At 47.1% G+C, this 8,194-nt stretch overlaps 1 protein-coding gene across 1 annotated transcript in view; it reads left to right on the forward strand.

Annotated features, from left to right (window-relative positions):
* The window catches only part of GAB2 (GRB2 associated binding protein 2), a 105,365-nt gene that overhangs the window by 76,562 nt on the left and 20,609 nt on the right, over positions 1-8,194 (forward strand). The window lies entirely within an intron of this gene.

Below are 8,194 nucleotides of genomic sequence, written 5' to 3' on the forward strand. Positions count from 1 at the left end.
GGAAAGCTGGAGCAGACTGGCATCTGGTCTGGTCTGGTCCTCGTAATTCCAGCATTCCTGTGGTCATAGCCCAAATCCGTTATAACTGGACTTATTCCTCCCAGCATCTGCAGATGAAACAGATCCAATGCACTGAGTACTTGTCACCAATCCACTTTTCACACATGGTTGAAGGACTCTGAGAGTGATGAGACGAGCACCAAGTGTTGGGTCTCATCCAGATCTGTTTCATCACCAAAATACACCCAGTTTGGATGCGAGTCATCTAGGTAATTAAAAAAAAATCCCATTCCTGTGAGGAAGAAAGAATATATGGAGTCTGAGGAAGCTGATGCTGGGGGAAGCGCTGCCCTTGCAGTGAGCCAAGCGAGTGATGAGCCCATCACAAACTACTTCAGAGATGGTAAAAATTCAGCACGTTCGTTTTCACTCTCACTGGAATTCATTTTCATCCACTTTCTGCATTGATTTTTCTTCACACCTTTTCATTCTGAATGTGAATGAATTTCAGAAAAAAAGAAAAAAAAAGAGTTTCGCTGAGAATTGCACTTTCGCATCTAAAAAGCACATGATGATGACCTTTGGTCAAAGCAGGGCAGTCTACCCCCCAAAAACTATCCACTCTGATGAGAACAACTTAAAATACCTTGACCTTCTCCCCTTTTACTTAAATTTCACTTTTATCCTCTAAAGTTTTCTTGTAATTTCTGGCTGCGAGCAATCCCTTGGCAAGCTCCTATTTTGATTAAATGGCATTTTCCAGCTGGAGCTTGTCAGAACATTTTGGACTGGCCCCAAGCCAAGCGCAAAGCACGGGTGATGCACTGGGCAGGGAGAGGTGGATTTTGGTCTGGGTGCTGGTACCATCTGTGGTGCCTGCGAGGATGGGTACAGCCGCAAGGATGATAATGTAATCTGGCTCTTCGGGATTTTAAGGATGGGCTCACCACACTTCATGAGACGCATTTGAGTGAGGAAGAGGAGGGTAAGGAGCTGTGGAATAAACTCATGTGATGGTTCCCAACCTATGAGAGAACACCAAGGGAGAGAAGGTTTGCTCTGGTCTTCAGATGCCAGAGGATGTTTTATTCCTGAGTCAGGGGATGAGGAATGCCAAAAATCCAAAAATATTACCCTCCAGGAAATTGTGATAAATCTGCCATGCCCAAGTCTCCTGAGGACCAAGCTCTACGTTACACTCCATTGTGCCACTAAACCCAGCTCTGCTGCCACTGTGCATTAAAAATAACCACAAAAACCAGCCTGTGCTTTAGTGCACAAGGTTCAAACCTCCATGCTGGGAGCTTGCCCCGCAGCTCAGTGCAGAAGTATCCAGGGGGGTGAGGTTTGCTTGTCTGTGACCAGACGTGACGGGCACATGGAGGGTGTCCAGGTGGAAATGGTCATACACAGAGATAGGAAACGCAAGAGCGTAACGCGGAGCTGGACCGATGGTGACCAAAGTCCAGCGGGAGGTTAAACCCAGCAGGATTCAGTACTCCAGCCAGCCCTGCATCTCCTTTAACCACCTTCAGCTTTGCCGTGGGATGGTCCTGGAAGGGTGTGAGCTGTGGTGGATGGGGCATGTGGGGACAGGGACAGGGCGACCCCAACCCAAAAACACTTGCAGGAGAGGCTGCCAGCCCCATGTTTCTGAACATGAACACCACGCTAAAGTATTGCTGTGCTGCTTTCAAGCCACGCCAGTTCTTGCCTTTGGCACAAGCCATGCTCCCCAGTCCCTGCCAAACCAGTACAGATGTTTTAACACCCACCGGAGCCCAGATAATTACAAACAGAATCGAGAGACTGGTCCGGGCTGTTTTCCTTTCATTGCCTGAATTCTCAGCCGTTCTCAAGTGAGGCACCTCCCACTTTCTGACATTGCTTTCAAAGACATTTTTGTGGGCCACGTTGCTAATACTCATTTTATTAGGGGAACACCGAAAAGCCCCAACCAGGACAAGGATCGCACTGTGCCCGCTGATGTAATGGTGACCGCAGAGTGAAACAAGTGCAGGGAAGACGAGTGGAGTGGCTGGAAAAACATTTTCATGGGAAATTAGAGCTTTTCCACCATGGCATTGCAAAGCCCAGCTCATTTTCAAATGGGCTTGGGGAGTGTTTTCAATGGGATGAAACCATTCGATCAGCTGGTGGGCACTGGCCAGAGGATGCTGCAGGTGCTTCCCATCCTAGATCCTCATGGGCGACAGTGGCCATGGTGATGAGCTTGTGAGCAGAGCAGATGAGATGTAGGAAGGAGCAACATCTCCTGTTTTAACAGAGGGAAGCCGGAAGCAAACACCTTCTTCCTGGTCTGTGCTTGTACAACACTAATAGACGGGAGTTTGGCTCAGGATCAGGAGCTACGTTCTCTCAGGCCATTTGCCAATAGCCAGGTTTGAGCTTAACAGATGAGAACTGATTCAGCGTGAACGAAACCAGGTGTCATATGCATGTCCCCTGGGGCCACTGAGAAATTATCTGTGGGGAGGAGGACCAAGAAAGCCTCCTCAGGCTTCACGTCTACATGAATCCCATGTCTACTCATCCCTTTTCCATCAGGATGCTTTGAGATCCTCCTGGATGTGCAGGTTCATTTTGTCTTTGTTTTCATAATCACAGCTGATAACTGGTTGGGTGGAAGGTGACAGGCACAAGGCCACCAGTGGTGGTGGGCTTGAGCCATCTTCGTTGCTCTGGCCTCTATCCCAGCTGTGAAATTCCTTGTTCATCCTGCCCAGCCATGAAGATTTTTCATCTGACATTATTCCAGTTCGTTTCTGGTTGCTGTGGAGACCAATTTAAATGAAACTCTAGTATTTTGGAAAAGAATATGATCCTAAGTCATTTGCGATGCAAGGTCCCATGCTAATAGCATTAGCATATTATTTGATTATGATGATGTGTAGGGAATAAATTCTGAGTCCTTTTGCCATCACAGCATCTTAAAAGAAGAGGAAGAGAAAATTCTCCAGGTTTTAGCTGATACCAAAGACCTTTACTGCAGGTGAACTCATGATTTCTGAATGCATTAAGCTTTGGGGGGTCACAGGCATTTTTAACCCCACAGCAATGAGAATAGTTCCCTGGAAGGGACCTTTTCTCTCTCTGCTTCCACTGAGCACTGTTAATAGACTGCCTAATGGGCAGGACTTGGGTTTTTAATGATGGATAGAGAGATGCAGGATGGTTTTTTGAGCTGTTTGCATTTTTGCTGGAGCTCTGGTGTGGCAGAGCCCAGCTAGAGAGCGGCTGCGCAAGGTGCAATCCTCACATCGCTTGCAGAGATTTTTCTTGCATTTTGCATTTTGGGAATGGTTTTACCTTCAGGGCTTCTTTAGATAATTGTAGTATGTGGACAGGGTATGCCTGCACCCCTAAATAGCCAAACTATTTAATTTTTTTGAGTCTCTATCCATAAGGGCATGTTTTCTGGGGATGAACTGACCCTTGCTCGCACCGACCCCCTGGGCTGCTTTGCTTGCCAATTCAGAGACATGGTATTGCGGCCGTGAGGATTAATAACTCCTTTTGTCTCCTCTGTCAGCTTTTGCAGTCAATGTGGCTGATATTGCCCCACCTGATCATGCTGTCCCCCCCTGAAGCCATGCAAAAAATCTGGGGCTCTATGACAAACTCTGTCCCCATCTACCCCACCAACCCCCTTTCCTTTTAACCCATCAGCTAAAATACCACCTGTGGAGCAAAAAGTAACATTAATCCCAGATAGAAGAGGGGAAAATGGGGCCAAACTCTGATGGTTTAGTCCCACACATGAGAGAAGAAATTTGGGGATCCTCTTCCTTTCTCCATCACTGTCTTGCTGAGTGATGGTAAAGCAGACCCTTACCAGTGCTGTTGTTTTATTGACTCCCCAGCAAACAGGGAGTTATAACGTTTCTCCCCCAAGGTAAGGAGAGATCGAAATAAATTACTTCTGTAAAGAGCTGGGAATGGCAGTTTTTCTATAATACAAAGTGCAAATATTTGGGCCTCTTGCGCGCTCCCTTGAATAGAAATGGTACTAAATCATGCATAAGTAAAATGGGTTCACATTTCCTCCGAGCGAAAGTTTTCCTTTGCTCTCCTGGAGCATGAAAGACCTACGCTCCCATTGCCATAAAAAAGGCTATAAAATCTAAAGCAAGCCATTAAGAAGCCCTGGCTAGGATTAGGTTGGGATTCATCCTTTCTCCTTCTCCATCCCTACTAAGTAAAGCATGCACCCATATTTGCTTAAGCAAGGAGAGGTGCCTGCATCCTGCTCCCATTGAACAACAAGGAGGATGCAAATACATTTGTTAAGGACCTAAAACCAAGTTTTTTCCTGGGCTAGGGGATGCAAAGTCGATGACACACCAGCTTCTGGCTGCCCATTGGTGGCAAGTTGAACCACAGCGCCGGGTGAGACTGTGGCAGAGTGATGTCCAAGGGAAAGCCCAGTTAGGAAAACCCCAAATCACTAATCATCATCATAAATAATAATAACTAATAATAATAACCAGTACCATCTCCCAAAACAGGATGCCAGAGCTTCATCTCATGCAGTGAGGAAACCAGCTTGATCCAAGGCCATCATGAAGCTGCCTTTGTACGGGGAAAGATATATATAAATGTGTCATCTCTTTTGATAGCTCTTGGGAATGATTTGCTCCGCAGACCCCTCGTACCTCCAGCCAGATTTCCTAAGGATGCCCCTGGCATCCACGGGAATTGCATTTGCTGTGCACGGACAGAAAGCAGACAATTCTGCACATCCCCATTGCCTGGTCTTTGCCATCTTATATCTACCCTGAAAAAGGCAGAAATACACCCCATGAGACCACTTTGTGTTTTATTAATATACAGGTACAGCCTTTTCCCTCTGTTCCAGCCTTTTTTTCTTCTTGTTTTTTTGTGTTTTGTTTTGTTTTTTTTTTTTCCATTTAATCCCTCATCGAATTGTTTTTGCGATGTCAGAGATGATGATTCATGAAGCAGAGCGTCGGAGATGAGGTTGGTTCTGAGGAGCAAATGAAGCCTGTCCCAGCCTACGCTGCTGCCCTGGGATCGTCCTTCATCCCCGGCTGTAGGTCATCGTCCTACTCCAGGGTTCTCAGATAAGGATGTCCCAGGCAGGATGCTCAAGGTCGCACGTAAACCAGGGTTGCAAGCATCCACATTCATCTGCTTTTATCTCCAGCACCGAAGCCCTTATAACAGAAAATAAATAAGTGCACACCAGGCAGCCCTGTCTGGCCAAATGTTAGACCTCCAAATATTTTCACAAAAGGTTGAGATCCACAATCGAGCGGCAGATTTGCTCTTTAAAGGGCAGCCGCCACACACGGGGCATGCTGGTACAATACAGACAGGGCTCAGTGGCACCAAGGGGTATTTCTCAGGACAGGGATGGGGTTTTGGGTACAGCCTCGTCTCACAGAAGCAAACCTGTGTTCTCCGGGGAGAAGCATCGCATCATTTCTGTGGCAGTCTCTCTCCCTTCTGCCCCGTTGTCCTTCAAAGAATTGATTGCTATTAAAATAACTGAGATATATAATGCTTTGAGGTCAGGATGGTTTGACTTGGCTCCTTTCCCTCTCTTCTCGCTCACTCACTCTCCGGCGCTGTGATTTTTTCCCCTGGTTCCCATGCTCCTCCAAGGCAGATGCTTCTACATTAACACTATTTTTTCAGTTGTTTCATACAAATGCAAGGAAAGCGCTGACATTAATGGGTAGAGACAAAGCTATTTATTGCCACTCATCTTTACCTCACTCGCTCTCCCATAAACTCTTTCTCAAGTAATTCTCTCCATCCTGTGTTGGATGCTTAAATAATTGGAGGATTTCACTGTTGTTGGTAGAGAAAAACCTAAGGGGACCAGCTCAGGGTAATATCATTTAGATGGCTGAAACTGGGTAATAGAAAGTATGCCCTTAGCCATCAGTGCAGCAGATCCCTGTCCATAAAGTAAATGATGCTCCTCCTTTCCCTTGTCCAGTCTGTCCTGACCAGTTTCTTAAAGCAAATGGAAATAAGCAGCAGAAACTGGAAAGGAAAAGCTCAACAGCCCAATGTGGCTTTTGTCCCCACCCTTCAGCTCCTCTGAAGTGGAGGATGCAGCTGTGGTGAGTCATATCTTGCCCCATCCTCACTTTTTGGGAGCTCCCTCCCACCCTGTTTGGCACCCAAAAATCATACAATGTCAAATATTAGGGTACCTGTGTCCTTGCATGCAGTTCCCCACCCTGATGGAAACTGAAGAGGGGAAATTATCCAAATCAGATGCCCTTTCCAATTAGCCTGCTGGAGGAAACCTTTAGCAGGTGACCTGCCAAGTCATCCTCAGACTGATAACAGCTTTTCCAAATGCCATCCAACTCGGAGGTGACAGGGAAAGCTCGGTAAATAAACCTTCCTCAGGTGCCACACTCATCCTCATGTCATCCCAGGGCCTCCTGGCAGCGTGGTAGCCAGTGACTCATCCATTGGACATGTTTTTCCTCACCCTGACAGAAGAACCATGTGGAGGGCTTGCTTTGGTAGGCTTGTTTGTCTTTTTCTTTTTTATTCTTTTTGTATTTGTGCTCAAGGAGTGAGCTGGCAGCAAAAACAGAGGTGCAGGCAGTTTCCCATTGGAGAACATTCCCCCTTTTTTTGCTAAGAAATGATGGAGCTGGTCCAAAGAGTAGGGAAGATGATAACACATGAGTACACTCTGCGCCATGCTCTCCTATAGATTATTTGTTGTAGATTTCTACTATTCTCTCCCGAAAAAACAATCTCATTGGCCATAAGTTTTAACTGGCATAAAGTCAGCAGCACGTGATGAGGCTTTTCATGGCATTATTTGCCAGGCCAGACCTTAGGAGGCCTTATCTGCAAGGTTCCTTGGACCAGCTGGCTCTTGCCACCTTCTTGTGACTCCAGCCCAGAAGCAAAAATACACAACTGTGAGCACAGCCACAGGGATGCCAAACAAACCTGGCACCTTTACCGCAACCACTGATGGGAACGCAGGAATTTAGCTACACCCAAAATTTGCCACCTTCCCAAGGGCATCATTTAATGTCCATGGGATACAGGGAGTTGTAGTCCCAGCCTCTGCCTTCAGGAGGGCAAAGCTGACATCGTGGCTCCAGTGCAAAAGGTGGTTCTGAGCAACAATTTCCAAAGGAGGCTGAAGAATTATTTCGCTCAGTTAAACCCAGGAACATCGTGTGAAGATATGTGCACACAGAAACAGCCGAGCGCTCTGAGCAAGGGAATTCAGAGCTGTCAGCAAGGAGGGAAATACCACTTTGGGGGATTGAAAACATTCCTAAAAAATTCCTGGCTCTCAGCCTAGTCTGTCCCATTGCTGGCCGTGCTCACAGTTGTGTATTTTTGCTTCTGGGCTGGAGTCACAAGAAGGTTTTTTCCCCCTTTTGCTACAACATATGGCCAAAAAGGCACCTCTTAGCCTGGACTAGTGAGTGCCCAGCCTTTGGCCAACCTGGGTTTTGCAGGGCCCTGCTGGCTCATCCCCACCAAGTCTCTGGCTCGTGTTCTCGCAGGGACTAGCACAACAGCTGCAGCATGAGCCCAGCGAGATGTATGCATGCAAGTCATGCTGCTGACATCAAATTTTAAGTTGTGGGCGTCCAATGCTGCCTTTTTCCAGACCGTGAGAGTCCAATTCCCTCAACTCAGAGAACCAGCCAGGAAATGTGGGGTTAAGATGACACTTCCCACATGGCCCCACTACATAACCTTAGCTCTGCCCCCCTGGGAATGGCAATAGGAACTGGAACAGGATCTTATCCCTCCTTGGCTGTATTTGATACATTCCCTCCAGATAAACTCAAGATCTCAACATAAAGCCAAGGGATTTGAAGGCTGCGTATATGCTGTTAAATAAAGGGAGGCCACGGGTTTATCCTTGGCCCCAAGACAGATGGCCATGAGGGATGGAGAAGCATCATTCTTCTTGGCTCATGGCTGGATTGAGTTGAGCATCTTTGGTCATGATGTGGGTGGGACCAATACACAGATGCATCCAGATGGGACCCCCAGGAGGTTTTTACTGAGTGTCCCATGTGGACATGGGAAAGGAGCCTTAGTGTTCATTGCCTGGGAGCCAGGAGCTGCGGCATGGTGAGTTGAAATGACTTTGGGATGTCTGGCTTGTAATTCACCCCGTGTGCTTTACCTTCATGACATCCTC

The sequence above is a fragment of the Streptopelia decaocto genome, assembly GCF_964273445.1.
Source record: "Streptopelia decaocto genome assembly, chromosome: 1".
NCBI lineage: Eukaryota > Metazoa > Chordata > Aves > Columbiformes > Columbidae > Streptopelia > Streptopelia decaocto.